The sequence below is a fragment of the Taudactylus pleione genome, unplaced genomic scaffold, assembly GCF_031769625.1.
Source record: "Taudactylus pleione unplaced genomic scaffold, aTauple2 ptg000314l, whole genome shotgun sequence".
Taxonomy (NCBI): Eukaryota; Metazoa; Chordata; class Amphibia; order Anura; family Myobatrachidae; genus Taudactylus; species Taudactylus pleione.
In genome coordinates this window covers 12420444-12439637 of record NW_028284715.1, presented here as the reverse complement: position 1 = coordinate 12439637, position 19194 = coordinate 12420444, and the positions used below count along the sequence as shown (strand labels likewise).

General features: G+C 47.0%; 1 long non-coding RNA gene across 2 annotated transcripts in view; it reads right to left on the bottom strand.

The window, feature by feature from the left end:
- Positions 1-4805: 4805 nt before the first annotated feature.
- The window catches only part of LOC148510651 (uncharacterized), a 108489-nt gene continuing 94100 nt past the window's right edge, over positions 4806-19194 (bottom strand). For both annotated transcript variants that reach the window (XR_015869382.1, XR_015869383.1), the window contains exons 3-4: positions 12566-12663; positions 4806-4859 (exon numbers count right to left, since the gene is read on the bottom strand). This is a non-coding gene — a long non-coding RNA (uncharacterized LOC148510651). The remainder of the gene's footprint in view (positions 4860-12565; positions 12664-19194) is intronic.

Below are 19194 nucleotides of genomic sequence, written 5' to 3'. Positions count from 1 at the left end.
CCCAGTAGTGATCTCCCCTTGTAGTGCCCCCAGTAGTAGTCACCCACCTTGTAGTGCCCCCAGTAGTGGTCTCCCCCCTTGTAGTGCCCCCCCCGTAGACACACATAATAAAAAAAAAACACTTACCTGAATCCCCACTCCCGCCGTCGCCATCCACTCCTCCGTCTGTCCTCCCAGACTGGCCTGCTCTGCATTATGGGAGAGACGTCATGATGTCTCTCCCATTACCCACTGCAGGAGCTGGAAGATGGAGCGGCTCCGGCAGTGGGCGCAGCAGCAGTCAATGAGAGTCTGACAGACTCTCATTGGCTGCTACTTAAAACAAACACACAGCTGCCGGCGCCGGCGGCTGTGTGTTTGTCAGTCACTGTGTAGCGCTGACCGAACTCTGTCCGGTCAGCGCTACACGCGCGGTGCAGGCAGCTGTGTCACAGAGACACAGACTGCCCGCAGCCCACATGGTGCTGCGGCCCGGGGGGCACATGGCACCCTGTGCCCCGGCCCAGCCCGCCTCTGAGCTGAATGCTTGTTGTCACGACCCAGGTTTCGGGGCGTGGAGGTTTGCGGTCCTTATCGGTAAGGGCGCTGTGGCGCGGTCCTTCTGGCAAGGGAGCTGGCATGTGGAGATTGGCATTGCATGAACGCAGAGGTCTGCCAGCGTTGGGCTGTCCTGACAGGGGTAAGACTAGTGGCGTCTCCGCGTCACGGCTGTCTGGGTGCCACCATGTTGTCTTTGGCCATGTGACATAGCAGGCCAATCGGTGGGTCACCTGCTCTCTCTGGCCTATCACGTTCTGTTGGTGGGTACTTAAGGGTGTTTGGAGCACCCCGTAGTTGCCAGTGCAACGTGTTTCACAGTGTCAGCTGTGAGAGAGTTCCTGCGCTCCTGTATCTGAGACCTGTGCTCCGGTGCTTGCCCTAGCTCCTTGTCTGCCTTCGGCTCCCTGCAGCCTGCACCGCTCTGCCTTGCCTTGCACTCTGCTGGAGATCGCCCTGCACCTTCCACCAGACCCACTCCTGTCTGAACCTGTCTCCTCAGTTAACCCATTCCTGTACAGCCAACATCACAGCATTTCCCGATTTCCTCCTCAAGCCATTACTCTGCATACCTGGATTTCCATTTCACCTTTACAGTCTATCTGGATTTACCTTATTCATCTCTGTCACCGTGCTGGACATTTATTTATTCCCACTCACTACAGTTTCCTCCTGCTACAGTTATTAGTTTGTTATTACTGAACTTTAGTTATCTTATTGTTCATTTCTACCAACATCCACAATAAACAACTTACTTTTCAGTTTAAACCTGTTCAGGTGTTTCCACCCCGGGTCCACAACAAACACAGACTATAACACTTGTGGCCCACTTTCTTTGGAGGAGCTGCGCAGGAGGAGGACGCAGGAGCATCATCAGATCCAGATCCCTATTCTGCTTCGTCCCAGGTGAGGGTATCGACTAAGGATGGACTTGGACTCTTAGATCATGAAGTTGCTCAGTTATTTAGATTGAACTGCACAAACCTCATGACCCTATATGAGCAGATGAGAGATGACTTGGAGCCTTTGGCTGGTAGCAGCTATGCAGTGCCTGGGCTGCATAAATTTATGTGTGCTCTCCATTTTTTTTGCACTGGCTCATTTCAGTCAGTGAGCACTAGAGTGCTGGGGATTACACAAGCCACTTTCTCTAGACATTTATCTCAAGTATTATCTGCCCTGAAGAAGTTGTGGTGAACATATATCTCATTCCCACGTTGTGAGTCCGAGTGGCTGGACCTTAATGTAGCTTTCTATCGGCTCTCAGCCTTGCCTAATGTGCTGGGAGCCATAGACTGCACCCACATTGGGATCAAATCACCGCACTTGAGGGGGTATGTCATGGCCACCACTCACTCAATGTGCAGGTGGTCTGTGATGCTAACTTCAAGCTTCTCAATGTGGTTGCAGGTTACCCTGGGTTGTGCCAGGATGCCTACATCCTGCGCCAGTCAGCCCTGTGGGAGAGGTTTCAACAAGGAGGGCTGGCTAATCGGTATGTTATTTGTCAAGTTACAATTACTTTACACTAAATTTGGATTTTCTGTGTGTTTCTCTCTATTGCTGTACTCATAGTATGTGTATGTGTTATAGAGACGGGAGGGAGGAGACACCGGAGAAGAGAGAGGCAGAGGCTGCGGGCTGGGAGAGGGGAGATACAGGGCAGAGACAGCACAGATAAAGGGGATAAGTATCACTTTTTTGACAAGCTGACTCTGCAAAAAGAGCAGATTTTCGGAAGTGATACTTTTGTTAGGGAAGCATGATGAATGCCTACAAAACATTTTTTAAACTCACAGCGAGTTTAAAACATAATTATCACTAGTGATAATTAAATAATGATGAATAGGCCCCAAACAAAGGCTCCAGATGTAATAGCAGTCCCCTGGGCGATTCAGATTCTGTACCAATGAGCCACACCATCGCCTCCCCCCTGTGTTATCTCTCAGCACACCATCACCTCCCCCCTGCATTGTCTCTCAGCCACACCATCGCCTCCCCCCCATGTCGTCTCTCAGCCACACCATCACCTCCCCCCTGTGTGATCTCTCGGCACACATCACCTCCCCCCTGTGTGATCTCTCAGCACACATCACCTCCCCCCCGTGTCGTCTCTCAGGCACACTATTGCCTCCCCCGCTTTCATCTCTCAGCCACACCATCACCTCTCCCCAGCATCATCTCTTAGCCACACCATCACCTCCCCCCCGTGTGATCTCTCAGCACACATCACCTCCCCACCTGTGTCATCTCTCAGGCACACTATTGCCTCCCCCCTGCTTTGTCTCAGCCACACCATCACCTCCCCCGGTGTCATCTCTCAGCCACACCATCACCTCCCCCCGTGTCGGCTCTCACCCACACCATCACAGATACACACACACACACACTGACACAGATACACACTGACACAGATAGACACACTGACACAGATACACAAACTGACACACACACTGACACAGATACACACACACTGACACAGATACACAAACTGACACACACACTGACACAGATATACAAACTGACACACACACTGACACAGATACACACACACACACACACACCGACAGATACACAGACTAACACACACACTGACACAGATACACACACTGACACAGATACACAAACTGACACACACACACCGACAGATACACACACTGACACAGATGCACACACACTGACACAGATACACAAACTGACATACATACACCAACAGATACACAAACTGACACACACACTGACACAGATACACAAACTGACACACACACACCAACAGATACACAAACTGACACACACACTGACACAGATACACACACACTGACACAGATACACAAACTGACACACACAGTGACACAGATACACACACACTGACAGATATACAAACTGACACACACACTGACACAGATACACACACTGACACAGATACACAAACTGACACACACACACCGACAGATACACACACTGACACAGATGCACACACACTGACACAGATACACAAACTGACATACATACACCAACAGATACACAAACTGACACACACACTGACACAGATACACAAACTGACACACACACACCAACAGATACACAAACTGACACACACACTGACACAGATACACACACACTGACACAGATACACAAACTGACACACACAGTGACACAGATACACACACACTGACAGATATACAAACTGACACACATACACCGACAGATATACAAACTGACACACACACTGACACAGATACACAAACTGACACACACACACCAACAGATACACAAACTGACACAGATACACACACACTGACACAGATACACAAACTGACACACACACTGACAGATAAACAGACTGACACACGCACTGACACAGATACACACACAGGGCACTGCAGGGCAGGGGGTTATGTTTGGGCCTGTCAATTTTCCTGTTTATTATCATTGTCACTTGTAGCTTCCTCTTCTTTTATCCCCAGCATCTCCTGGCCTCTCCTATCTCTTCCCCTTGAAGCCATGGGCATTTTTCAGGTGCACTATCTTATGTCCCTATTTAAAAAATGGGAGGAGGAGGCGCCAATGTTCTCTCTGGCACAGGGCACCAAAAAGTCTAGTTACGGCTCTGCTCATTGTTACACTGGTATGTCCAGGGGCATGAAGCAGAGCAGGGTTAGGCAGCTCACCAGCCGGTGACTGTCTTAGTTATTGTGGTCTTGGTGCAGGCACTGAAACAGCGGTCATAGGTGGGTAGATGTTTCAGGTCTCGGGAGATCAGGGGAGCACAGCTGTCCTCCACTATATTGCTCACACACAGTGAACAAGATGGCGCCGCGCATGCACAGTTATAGTATCGGTGGCCATCTTGGTAAAGGAACAGAAGTGTCCCTTTAGGAGCCATTTTGTTGGAGACTGTGCAGTAGCTCACTCCACTTCTAACAGAAATTCAGGAGCATCCCAGACATTCCGGGAGTGCAGGATTATTTTAGTAACAGTGTAGCCAACATGAGAGAGGAAAACAAATTCTAAATAAAACAAATATAGATAAACCTACCTTATTATTGCTTTCAATTTTTACTTTTTTTTTTCATTTATTTTTTAAACTTTTATCTGTTTACGTGCATTTGAGAACTGTTCATAAGAACATAGCCTAAAACATATTGGGCTGAAACATGTAAATCCTGACTTTATTCATGCACATAAGTTAGAAAACATGAGTATGCTGCACCAGCCACTTAGTGCCAGGTTCATGATGCTTGTAGGCCTGCAAAGACTTTTCCAATTTCCTGAAGCCAGTCTGAAAATGTCCGTCACTTCTAACACGTTCAGGCATAAGTCTGTAAAAATTCAAAGGAGTTATAAGTGGGAATATGAGCTCTAGAAATGTCCTAAAACTCTGCTTTGGTTTATAACTGCACAGAATAAGTGAAGTCTGCTCAGAATAGCTCAAAGCCAGCATGATTTGAGAATCCTAACTGGCACTAGCAAAGCCTGTCGCTGGAATATTAATTGGAAATTCTAATAAATTACATCTGCCCCTTTCGTATGTGCCACTGAATTACAAACAGCCTACTTGCTGGATGCGGAATACTTTCCAGTGCCAGCACGGGCAGCACTAAGACATCTAATAACCTAGAATGTAATTTTCACATGCAGGATTTGGCAATCACAGCAAGGCTACAGAAACTCGTTTTCCGATGCTGAAAAGCACTTGTAAATCAACACCAACACTAAGAACAGTTTTATGTCTACTTAAATAATCCTGGTTTACTTTTTAATGTGTGTTATGCATAAGAAACTAGACATTTAAAACACACTGGTATGGGTGCTACAGAGCCATGAAATTGAATATAAATCTTGTTTTCCAAGAGATCAAATTTAGCTTGTTAGTAGATTTTTTCAGCATACGCCTCGTGTAGCAAACTGACTTCTTGTATCAAGAGATAAATACAGACAAACATGATTGACAAACAATGAAAAACCTGGTAAAAGAGTAAGGGGGAAATTTACTAAAAATCGTGTTGGTCCGAGTTTGCTTTCTCGGGTGTATTTCTCCATTTTTTTTAAACTTGCAAATTTACTAAAGGCAAACTCAGGTGAGAAATCATGAAACTCTCTGCAAAACGCGGGTGAAAACACAAACAGAAATAAATACGCCATCGGTCAAACTTGCAGGTACTTTCCTTAGACAGGAATACAACACAGGAATTTACCAAGAATCACGGGTGTAAATTAAGCAAACTCTGTCCAAAATAGAAGTTTGAAATAGACCCCTTCCTAAGCAGCGTGTTCAGCAGCATCATGCACAGGTCAGTGTGACTCCTGCATGTTTCTGCCTGTAATTAAGCAAAAAAAAGGGCTAAGGTGAAAAATAAAAATGAGGTGGGGTCCCCCCACAAAAAGACAGCCAGCCCTGGGCTCTGTGAGACTATCCCAAGTCCCAAAATATGGGGGACAAAATGTGTAGGGGCCCCTCGTATTTAATAAACCAGCACTGGGCACTGTGGGATGGTTCTGGTTTTGAAAAATACGGGGGAAAAAGTGGCATGGGGTTCCCCGTATTTGTAAAACCAGCACCGGGCTCCACTAACTGAGGTGTAATGCCTCAGCCAGGGGACCCTTTCACTGGGTCCCCCAGCCAAAGCATTAACACCACAAACTAGACAGCACAGGCCGGGGATCTAGGGGAGGCTGAAGCCCGGTGCTCTTCCCTACACCCCTGGCCAGAGGGTGCAGTGGTAAAAGTAATAATAAAAATAGTGTAATATTGTTTTTTACAGTGGGACTACAGGTCCCAATGTGCCTGCCCTTTGGCACTTGTAGAACTACAAGTGCCAGCAGGTGGCCGGCACCAGTACCCCACTGTAAAAAAATATTAAAATAACCACAATACACACACACCATATACAGTAAAATGTTACAACATATACTCACACTATACTTACCTTGACCCTGGTGTCCGGTACTCTTCTCCAGTAGCATCCCAGTGTTTGGTCAAAAAAATAATAATACTCCCCTACCCCTTGGCGCAGGTCGGTCCTTTTGTCCAGTAGCATCCCGGCCATTAAAACAAAACAAAACACAATTTCGGACTTAAGAACCGTATGTGTTCACACATACAGCTTTTCCCCGAGCAAGTGACGGGAACCAAGAAGTTTCCCACACTTGCCGGGCCACCAGCCAAACAGAGTCCACTACTAGAGTAAGCGGCCACTGATTGTGAGTGGCCTGGCTGTCAATCAACAGCCAGGCCGCTGATTGGCTAACACCTCGGCTAGTGGAGCCTGGTGCTGGTTTTAAAAATAAGGAGAACCCTACGCCATTTTATCCCCGTATTTTTAAAACCAGGACCGGTTTACAGAGCCCAGTGCTGGTACATTAAATAGGGATCCCTACACATTTTGTCTCTCACAAAGCCCAGGGATGGTCATGCTTCTGGGGGGGACCTCACACCATTATTATTCTGTCTTTTACACTTTATTTACACAATACACACATTCAGCCTGCACATATCTCACTTATATATGCAGGCTGCACTAGCGCACGCAGGGTGGGGGTGTGTTCTAAGTAACCAGAAACCCCCCCTGACCAATTAATTTTTTTTTTCAGAGATGGAGACAGCCTTGTCCCAATCTCTGCACCATCCTCAGGCCACCCACAATCGTCAATGCCCGGCCACTGCCAATTCAGCTGTGTGGGTGGGTTGTAAGTATTCTGTGTGTGTATGTTATGTGTGTATGCCGTGTGTGTATGTATGCCTTGTATGTGTGTATGTATGGTGTGTGCATGGGTTTGTAAGTATTCTGTGCGTGTGTGTATGTTATGTGTGTATGCCGTGTTTGTATGTTTGCCATGTATGTGTGTATGTATGCAGGGCCGAAACTAGGATTTTTGTCACCAGGGGCAAGACAGTAATTTGGCGCCCCCCATGTAATTCCCCCTGCAGTAGTGCCCATATTGTAATGCCCCCATAGTAATGCCCATATGTTAATACCCCATAGTAATGCCCCTGTAGTGCCCACCATACAGTAATGCCCCTGTAGTGCCCATGCTCCCATATTAATGCCCCTGTAATGCCCATGCTTTCATAGTAATGCCCCTGTAGTGCCCATGCTCTCATAGTAATGCCCCTGTATTGCCCATGCCCCATAGTAATATCCCTGTAGTGCCCTTACAGTAATGCCCCTGTAGTGCTCATGCCCCCACAGTAATGCCCCTGTGGTAATGCCCCTGTAGTGCCCATGCCCCAATAGTAATGCCCCTGTAGTGCTCATGCCCCATTAGTAATGCCCCTTATTGCCTATGCCCCCATAGTAATGCCCCTTTGGTAATGCCCCTGCCCCCATAATAATGCCCCTGTAGTGCAGCTTATTAAAAAAAAAATACTTACCTTGAACCCCGCTCCTGCATCCAGCGTCGCGTCCGGTCCGCCGGCTGCTCCTTGGAACTATGGGGGAGATGCCATGACGTCTCCCCCATAGTGCCCGTGGGGAGAGCCGGAAGCTGGAGTTCGGGAGAGAACTCCAGCCTCCGGCTCCGGCTACACCGCGTCGCTGCAGAGAAGGAGCCGGGTGCCCGCTGGTAATAAATATTACCAGCGGACATCCGGCTTGGAGCCTCTCTGCAGCGCCGGGCTGCAGGTCACTGGCACCAGGTACAGCGGCTCACCCGGTGCACGTGCACCTCCAGCTCCCCCCTAGTTGCGGCCCTGATGTATTGTGTGTATATGCATGTGTGCTGTGTGTGTCCCATATATATATATGTGTGTGTGTGTAGACATATATAATGGAAACCTCTCCCTAAGAGTCCTGCGTTTTCCCCTGCGCTGCATGTTCGGGGTTCACATAAACCATCGAAAAACACGATTCAGCAAAACACAATTCTTGGTAAATTTTGAGTGCTTCAGCTGACAAAAGTTACCCTGAAATGCCCTGTGTATTGTGAAGTTAGCCTGTGTTCCTGAAATGCTGTGCGTATTTAAAACTCGGACAATCTTGGACAAGACACAATTCTTAGTAAATTTACCCCTTAGAGTTTAAGACAAATGTCCTTTATTTTCCATAAATGTATTATCTAGCAGCTGCATATAGTCACTTTTCACATACTTGTCTACTTTGATTGTCTCCTCTTCGGGAAGAGCCCGGAAAGGATATACATGTAGCTGGTGATTGAGGCGGGGCCAGACTATTTGCATAATTAGATCCTGCTCCCTCATGGGGAAAATGCAGCTAATCGGGCTTATATGAAGAGGGGACAGGGCCAAGTGATACAATTATCATATTAGCTCCACCCATTTCTACCCATCCTTCCCACTTTTCTACGTAGTGGGCTGGATGAGAAACACCCACTCTTCTAGGGGCCTTCAAGTCCTGCCTACCAAGACATTTAGATCAGTCCCATAATTAATTAGAACCACTCTCTACTTTTCCCTTAAAACATTGCTTAATCATGTCAACAACAACTGATGACAGTATAGTATTGCCCCGTCCCTCTCTCTGCTGCTCCCCTCCCACCAACCCCCACCTGGTCCATTGCGTCTCCGTCCCGACACCTCACCCCCGTCACGCTACCATATTTACCCTAGTGGTCAGTCCTCCTCTCCGAAGTTTATCCTGTCTTCCTCACAGTGGGGGCCATTGGGACGCGTCCAGGCTTCCACTGCGTGCACATTGAGGAGACCTTGTACATTACATTATTATTATTATTACTAATAGACCATCGTCGTTTTGTGGATGTTGCCTTGCATGGTATGTCTTGAAAAAGGTTTTTGTATAACTCGAAACGTCGATATGGACATGACACAACTTGTATATGAGTATGAACTTTATGAATAAATGTATCTGATTGCCCAAAATCTGGAGAGTCCAGCCAATTCCAAACATGTGGACAACTCTATGTTATGTATATGAAGTTTGTTTGTTTCTTTGTTTGTTGGAGAATATCTTCCACAGCCCCAAGGTATAGCTGCCAAATGCTACACAATTATTTAGTATAGAAAAAGTAAACTATCACACCACATAGCGACAACGCGACAAAGCGACAGAGTAACAAATCTTATATATAAAATTAATTGGTCTGTTTGTCTGTCTGGTTATAAATACAGACACCCTTGCACCGATTGGGATGAAACCAATGTGAGGTTGTCCACATGGATCCTGGCCAGGTTTAGGAGGGTTAGAGTCCCAGTCTGACCTCCCGTTGGTGTATGCAGGGGAGAACTTTGAGCAGGGGAGCCTGTTTTGAGCCTTCCACTGGATAGATTTGGACGAAAATTTCACAAAGTTGTAACATTGGATCTTAGAAGACATACTAGGAGGTTGTGATCCAAGTCGGACCTCCTGTTGGTGTATGCTAGGCAGAACTTTGTCCCAGGGATGCTGGGCAGAACTTTGACCCGAGAAGCCTGTTCTGGTGCCTTCCACTGGATGGATTTGGATGAAAACTTCACAGACGGGTGGCAATTAGTCTGGGATGCCTATTGGAGTGGATGGGGTCCCAGTCAGGTCTCATGGCAGAGTGTGGTGGGCAGAACTCTGACCCAGGGAGCCTATCCAAACCCGTGGTGCTTGTTCTGAGCCATCCACTGGATGGATTTGGACGAAAACTTCACAGAGTAGTAAAATTGGATCCCAGAAGACATACTAGGGGTCTAAGGTTCCGGTCGGACCTCCAATTGATGTACGCTGGGCAGAACTTTGACCCGGGAAGTCTGTTCTGGGCCTTCCACTGGATGGATGTCACGCTTACCACTGAGGGGTTGAAAGCAGAGGTCCGAGGTTGGGGGATAATCGGAGGCGAGGGGCCTGAATGTATGATCTCCTCATCCACAGAGATGGACATTAACAAGACCTTATCAATGGTGCAGAGTCTAACCTGCTGGGAGGTATTCAACAGTGACCCCTACCAATCAGGATATGGGTTTTAGCTGCACCCAGCAAGCAGGTCGCAGTCCTTTGATCTGGTATCCAAACCCCATGGGATTAGAGATACACACAGACGATGGCCCGAGGAATATGCCTCCCAGGAGGCACAGCTGCACCAGGAAATGGTACTTGAGGTACCCACAGGTAGAGGTGTTTATACGCACTATTGCGCTGAAGGATGGCTCCTTGGTAATCAACACAGGCAGGGGTGGTATGACACACTGTTGCTCCGGAAGGTGATGCTAAATTGCACACAGGCTGACCTGGTATGACGCACTGCTGCTCCGGAAACGTAATGCTAAGTTGCACACAGGCTGAGGTGGTATGATGCAATGTTGCACTAAAGGTAACACAGAGTTTGTATACAGGCTGAGGTCAGGGTTGCCTACCCTCCCAAATCAGGCGGGAGCCTCCCGATAAACGGGTGCAGCCTCCGCCCCCCCGGAAAGGCAGGCAACCTCCCGCCTGCCGATGATCCCCCGTTTCCCCCCCGCCAGTACCTGTTAAAACCCCGCAGCAGGGGGGGCCGCTGACGCAATTCGCGTCATTTTGGCCCCACCCCCTGCTTCACAATGCCTGTTTTTCGGCATTGTGTAGCGGGGGCGGGGCCAAAATGGCACAATCACGTGGCCCCGCCCCTGTCACACCACAAACTGCCCTCAGCCCGCCCGGCCATGCCCCCTTTTGCCGGCCACGCCCCCTGTTCTGCCGATCTGTCTGCTCCCTCCCGGAAAGAGCAGACAGATAGTCGGCAAGTATGGCTGAGGTGTTATGACACACTGTTGCGCTAAAGGTAGCACAGAGATGTTGTAATGCTCTGTTGCACTGAAGGTAGCACGGAGTTGGCACACTGGCAGAGATGGTATTACTGAGTTGCACACAGGCTGAGGTGGTATGACGCACTGTTGCACTGAAGATAGCACAGGGTTAGCACTCCGGCAGATAGTTAGACACACTAGAGAAGACACGGAAGTAATCCCAGAGGAACCTGGAACGGGGACACAGCTAGCATACACTAGGAATGACAAACGTTGTTCAGGCAACTTCCTGGAGTCCTGGAGACGGTTATATACCCAGGGGTAGCAGTTGATAATAGAACAGCGTCAGCTGACCGAGACCATGCTACCATTGGTTGGAGATACTGTCACATGAGAAGGACTGTCATGGCGGTGCCCATGACGGGAACCACGATCCCTAAGATACATGACTGACCATGGAAGTTCGCAAGCGCCTAAGGCAGAATACTCAGTGCATCACCCGCTGCCGCACCAGACGTCTGACCGCACGAGAAGTCAGGGGAAGCCAGCGCGGAGGTAAGAGATGGCCGATCCTAGGCTGAACCCTGACAATGGATTTGGATGAAAACTTCACAAAGGGGTGGCAATTGGTCTGGGATGCCTAATGGAGTGGTTGGGGTCCCGGTCGGGCCTCACGGCAGAGTGCGCCAGCCAGAAATTTGACCCAAGGAGCCTGCTCTGGTCCTTCCACTGGATGGATTTGGACGACCTCACACAATAAAACTATATACCTTGAAAATTTAAACCAGGGCAATATATTCAGCTAATATATATATATATATATATATATATATATTTAGATTTATTTATTTTTCTTTTTTTGCATAGTGATAATATCCCAATACATCTATCTATCTGTAGATTTAATTTTACAAAGTGGAACTGAATGCCCAAGTCTCGGTTTTCAATTCCACGGCGCATGTATGATCCAGTCAGCCAGTTGTAGAAGTATGAATGTAGAAAAAAATATGCGTTTTTGCTTTTAGAGTGGAAACATAATTATCCCATGATATAGATGTCATATTTCAATTGTGGTGAAAGAAAAATTTAGAGCAGTAGAGGTTAATATCTTGTTAACGTCTAGTCAATTGGATAAGTAACATAATATAAACTTTGCTTCTCTCTGTTCTAAAACCACACATGAAAAACGAGCACACGGGATTCATGGTCCACTTGTTCCTGTAGCACCAGAGGATCATATTAACTGACCACTATGTCATATATATTTTTCCCTTCACCTTGTAATTTAATGGCATAATGCATAAAGCGGCTTATTTTCCCCAAGCTTTGCTTGATATATATATATAAATATATATTTTTTACCTTTCTTTTCAGTTTCCATGGCTCAGTCAGTGCTGCCCCATTCTCCAGTGTTGGGGAATGATTTAATGTTGGTGCCGCTGACATGTCTAATGGCATTGCTGAAAAGGACAAATACATGCGTGACTGTTGGTTTCTTGAGTGAAGCAGCTCACTTATTCTGTGGTCAAGATAATAAAACCCAAAACTAGTGTTTTTCTTTCTCCTCCTTTTTCGGAGTTAAAGTCATCTCTATTACACTTTTAACACTTTTGTTTTGCCCTATAAAATTACATTTCTTCCATTTAACGGCTTCATAATCGGATACACGGGATTACTACCCTAATGCTTGGCTTTCGGAGATGTATTTGAGAATGTGTATTTTATTTAAAGACCATTTTAGCAATGTTTTTGTTTCATAAAAGTCCATTTCTCTGCGCTCTGCTCATGTAACGAATAAAATCCATTTCTTCAATTGTTGTTATGCCATTTGTAAACTGCATGTTTTATATAAGCATGTACTTTATCCTGAACTGACGGATATTAAGAGTAACATTTTAAAAAAAAAGGTTATTTTTATTTCAGATTAGAATGAAGGCTCCAGCAGTTTTAAAACTACTAGTCCCAACATGCCCAACAGGATTCACACTTCGGATTTAAGTATATCTGTCTGTAGTAGTTGTTTACAATTCTCGCATAGGGAGAGATGTATCAAAGTATATATATATATATCATACTTGCCAACTCTCCCCAGGGCCGGATTGAGGGCCACATGGGCCTGGAGCTGAAAATGAACAAGGGCCTATTACGAGAAGGCGAGGTGTGACCAGTGCTGTGTGGCCGTGGCCAGTGCCATGTGGGCGTGTACACCCTTATACTCTCAGCCCCAATGTCTCCCTAAATATGTAAAAGAAAAAAATGCTTCATTTTGTGAGGTAAATAGAAATAGAATTTTACTACTTATGATCTATGGCTGAGCATGTGGAGAGCAGATGGCCAGTCAACATCATGTTGTCAGGACAATGGGCCTATTTTTATGTGGAGGCCTGGAGCTGTAGCTCCATCCGCCCCATTGTTAATCTGGCCCTGACTCTCCCTCATTGTCAGGGAGACTCCCTGAAATAGTAGCAATCTTCCTGTCTCCCTGAAGAGTAGCAATCTCCCTCATTTCATCCTTACCCCCATTATGAAGCTGTTATATTAAAACACAGAGATATATACATTAAAATGGGATCATTAGTTTCATTTCCTTGCATTTTTTTATTATAAGGCACAATGATCCCTATGAATTTCTGAAAAGTATAAGTATGTTTTCATCAACAAACAGATCTTACTAACTGCTTTTGGGCTGGTTTACATTTGGATATATGTCAGGTTTAGGACACGCCTCTCAGATGTATCAGTACACGCCCACTGTAACACGCGCTCATAGGTGCTGCTTTCACAATCTCCCTGAAATGGTTTTTTAAAAGTAGGCTAGTATGATATATATATGCCTGCACAATCACACTTAAATAGAATATATGAATGTATTTCTATGGAGTCTAGAGTTATATGAAAATTTACATATCAGGTATAATCTTCATAATGTAAGCTCTCACGAGCAGGGACCTCTTCCCTCATGTGCTTCTCTTTACATTTTCTTCTACTCTCTACTCCCCATAGGGCACCTAACACGTGACTGCCAACTCCCTGCTGCTTATTGTGAGTGCTTTAATCGCTATTGCAGCAATGTATATAAATCGTGTCCTTGTCCTGCACTGTAATGTACTGTAAGTTACTTGTTTCTTGTTCACTTATTAGTTCTATGTACTATGTAAGGCGCTGCGGAACACTTGTGGCGCCATATAAATAAAGGATAATAATAATAATTGTTTATGAGCGTCTGTCCCTGATTCGGCGCTACCAAACCCTGCGGTCCTGCAGCATCAAGACCTAGGGCTCTATTTACTACAATCAGCATACTGAATGCGGATTGTAGTGTGATATTATCGAGTGAATTCGCATTGCGAATTCAGGCAACATCACAGGGATTTACTATAAATCCCTTGCAGGGACAGAGCTTGTGATAAAGCTCTGTCCCTGCGGATCCCATCCGCACTCTAGTCGCGGTATTTTCGGAAAAAATACCGCGACTAAGAGCCCGCGCATGCGCCGACCCACCGTCGCTGCTACCCCCCACCGACGCTAAGCCCCGCCCCCCGCGATCGCGGACCCCCGCGACCCCCCCCCTACCTTCATTACACTTTCCTGCATACTCCTGTCCTCCGGTGATCTTCTCCGGGCTTCCCGAGCAGGTGATCTCCCATACTGCACTGGGACCCGATCACCTGATGACCGGGCCGCAGTGCACTATGGGAGACCAGCTGACCGGAGAGGAGCCATCACCAGAGGCCCGATCACCGGTCCCTGGATTCAGGTAAGTAAAAAAAAAATGTTTCAATTTTTTTTTTCTTTTTTTTACAGCAATCAGCTTGTGGTCTGTTTAGACCACATAGCTGATTACTGGTACCGGCTCCCGCCTCTGCTCTCCCCGTTAGAGCAGAGTGGGAGCCCAGTAACCAGGGGAGACCCTGGATAACGCCACTTCTAGGTGGCGTTATTATCACAGGGCTTCCCCCGGTATTTTTTTACAATTTATTTTTAGTAACTCTGGTCGGATCACATTTCCCATTACAATTATGGGAAATGCGATCTGCTTTACTAAAAATAAGTGATACTGGGGGTTGGAGTAGAATTTTACAAACACCCTTTTTCACTTTATTTTAGTAAAAATAATTTTAATTAATATAGCCCTAGGGTACAAACATATATATTTAGTATTCACAATTTGTATATGAGGCATCACACAGCAGGACACTGACATTTGCATCACTGTGGCTGTTAGCCTGGCAGCGCCGAATCAGGCACAGATGCTCATACAATTATACCTGATGTGTAAATTTGTTCCACAGCTCCAGGTACGCTGTGTGACAACGGCCGGTGACTCAAAGTCAGATAGACTCACCGAGTTTCAGTCGACTCTGCAGCAGCATATGCTGGTGAGCCGCCATTTGTTGTGATGCAGAATCAGAGGTTACTGGCGGGTGGCTCTCTGTACCGGTGGTCCCTGGGATAGGAGATTAGATAGGTGTCTTGGGTCCCAGCTAGCTGTCCAGCAGCAGTGGCGAGTGCACAATCGCTTGCTGCAGCGCAGGCTGAGGGGTTTCAGGCAGGAGCCTTCCTGTCCCCTATTGCAGGTGTTAGCAGGACAGAGCAGATCAACACTGTAGCAGCAGCAGGTGTAGTGGAAGATCAGTGGTCACACATGTGAACCTCTATGAACCACAAGTGCTGCTGTACATGCTATAGATGGAAGAGCCCCTTTAGGGCTTAGCGCCCAGAGGCAGGCGCCTCCATTGTCTCTGGAGTTACGCCTCTGGTACACATTAGGACGATGTCAGACCGATATGTAGTTTCCGGCCGAATCGGAATGACGTATCGGGCGTATCATCCAGTGTGTACTGATAATCTATGCACTCCGGCAGTCGCATACAATATCGTCCGGTCGGCCGTGCTACACTGAGTAGCAGGGCAGTACGATATGTCGGCCCGTCAGTGCACCCAATATATCGTCTGGGTACACTTCGCTTAGTTTGTATCCAGCTTTAGGCTTTATAGCCTAATGACTACAATATTGCAAATTGGCTCGGAGAGGGATCCGAAGAATCCTGCTCCAATAGTGGCCACTAGCCCAGGTGCAGGCCGCTGACCACACATGTACATTACATCAGCAGGGCAAGAAATCCAGGAGCGAACACTTTGTCAGTACATCTGGACATCGCAGAGCTGTCCTGGCAAGATTTTGATGCAGAATTCTGGCAGACTTAACAGCAGGTATTCCACAATAAGTTACGAAACTAGGATTTTTGGCACCCGGGGCAAAGTCATAATTTATCCCCCCCCAGAAAAATACAATATAGAGGACAAAAAGGGTGTGTGGTTTTGTGACACAGTAATGCCCCTTATAACATATTATGCCACATATTAATGACCCTTATAACACATTCTGCCACAGTAATGCCCCTTACAACACATTATACAACACATTCTGCCACAGTAATGCCCCTTACAACAATTATGCCACAGTAATGCCCCTTATACATTAAGCCACAGTAATGCCCCTTATTCATTAAGCCACAGTAATCCCCTTATACATTATGCCACAGTAATACCCCTTATACATTTCTGCCACAGTAATGCCCCTTATACATTTATGCCACAGTAATACCCCATATACATTATGCCACAGTAATGCCCCATATACAAAATGCCAAAGTAAGGCCCCTTTTACATTATGCCACAGTAAGGCCCACTTTACATTATGCCTCAGTAAGGCTCCATCTCCCTTCTCTTACCTGCGGTGGGTGAGCTCAGGGTGGCGCGGAACGGGACTGCCACACGCTGGGGAACTGTCAGTACTGGCGTCATTGTAATGTGGCGCCGCTCGCAAACCAATTAGAGCTCACGGACCGGCAGCCTCTGCTGATTGGCTGCCGGTCCGCGAGCACTGATTGGCTTGCGATCGGCACCACATTAGGCTGACGGTGTCTCTGCGCCTCTCAAGGCCTAGCCTCCCGGCAGCCTCTTCCCAGCACCCCCTCAAGTCCGGCATCTGGGTCACGTGCTCCCTTAGCCCCCCTAGTTGCGGCCCTGCCACAATGATGTACATTAATGATTGTATAATAAATGTAATCATTAATACATCTCGCGTAAGCTTGTACGGCAAGGACCTCTTTCATCATATTCTCTCCTTAGCACTATTCATGCCAACTGTGCTTCTTGTTTTTGTCTCAAGGTGTACTGACTCTGATACAGTACGCTTGCCCTTACTTTGTGTACAGGCTCATCAAGTGCCAAACTGTCTTGTACTTATGATATATCAAGTTACGCTATTACTATGTATATTCATTTGTGGTCCCTACAAATAAAAGATACTACTACTACTACTACTAATAATAATGTAGCTAAGCCGGTGGTGTAACTATTTCATGGGACCCCAGTACCAATAGGCAGGGGTGTAGCGAGGGTGGTTCCAGTGGAGCATGAGCTCCGGGCGCCAAAATGGACAGAGGGCCTGAATCAGAGCCGGACGCTATTTGCGCTCGCTCGTTCAGAAAAAGGGGCCGGCTATTTAAATTGAGCGCTCGCTCTTTGCGGTCTGTTGACGCCTCTATGTCTGAGCGAGCGAACGAAACATGCGCTCGCTATTTTGTAAAAACGCCCCCTGGCCGCTCGCATCCTACGTCATCTCCGCTATTTATTTGATTAATCGAGTACATCGAAAGGCGTTTGAACTGCTCGCAGTGCTTGTGGTTGGATTTTCCTACCGCAATCATGCGAACAGTTCAGGCTAAGAAACAACCAAGTGACGTGGTCGATGACGCTGCTTTGTTAATTATGCACACCCTTAAAACGCCCGTTTTGACCGTTTGGCACGCCTGCGTTTGGATCTCCACTCCCCGTTTTCAAGCACCTTCCCCTGTTACCACCCACAAACGCCTCATCCTGTCACTCAAATTAGCAGGCACTCGCTATTTTGCGAGCGCTCGATTTCCGACCGCACTGACTGGTTGGCGCATGCGCATTACGACCCATACGCATGCACAGATTTGCGAACATCGCTCGGAGCGAACGAGCGTCCGCTTTCGAGCGGCTCTGAATCAGGCCCAGAGGGCGCCATCCAGGGTTCCGGAATTCTAAGAAGGGAACTTCCCATAGGTGTTCCCACTCCAGTGGCAGCTGCTTGGAGCAGTAATTGCAGTCCTAAGCTGTGCACCCTGTGGAATCTCACTCTAGCACATGTATTCTGTCAATTTAAGTTAAATGATCAGAATATATAATACAATCTGCTCTATGACTAATAACAATGTTCCAAAAGAGATAAAAGTCAGGTCCTAGGTGCTATACATAAATAAAGCAGTGCCAAAGGAGCTACTCCTTAATGTCAGATAGTGCATCACCGAAGCATTCTATACCCCCAATGGGACCTCAATGCCCAGCGTGATACTGCCACTGTTTGCTGTTTTTCTCTTCACTTCAGTATTCCCCCGCAGGCTGGCCATACCCCACTGGCACAGTTCAGTACAGGGAGGGGGGCGCTATGACATGCACTTTCTCCGGGCGCAATGGTTCCATGCTACTCCTCTGCCAATAGGCCCAGTGTAGCACGATGGGGCTTACGCATTAATGAACGCATCGCCCATAGATCCCTCCATTCCTGCGGTTGCCGGCAGGAATGGAGGGATCGCAGCAAGTATCGAAGATATCTGCTGCAGTCCCTCTGTCATACATTAGGGGGAAACTAAATATTTGCGCTCACACCAGTTTTCGGGGACTAAGCCGCAAATATTTATCGATAAATGACACATATATGATTAGTGTACAGTGCAGAGCACACCGCCATGGCGGTACTATGATACACAACAAGTCGGCCAGGTGTTGGAGCCACTAATCACAGATTACTCCCTGGCCCCGTAGTTAGTTCATACGACACAGAAGAATATAGAGGATATTTCATATCCTAATATTAGTGCACTGATCCGGTTCAACGTTCTTCAATATTTTAGGATGTGAGCTCCTGCTTGTCTCCTGCTGCTCTTTGACAGACGGGG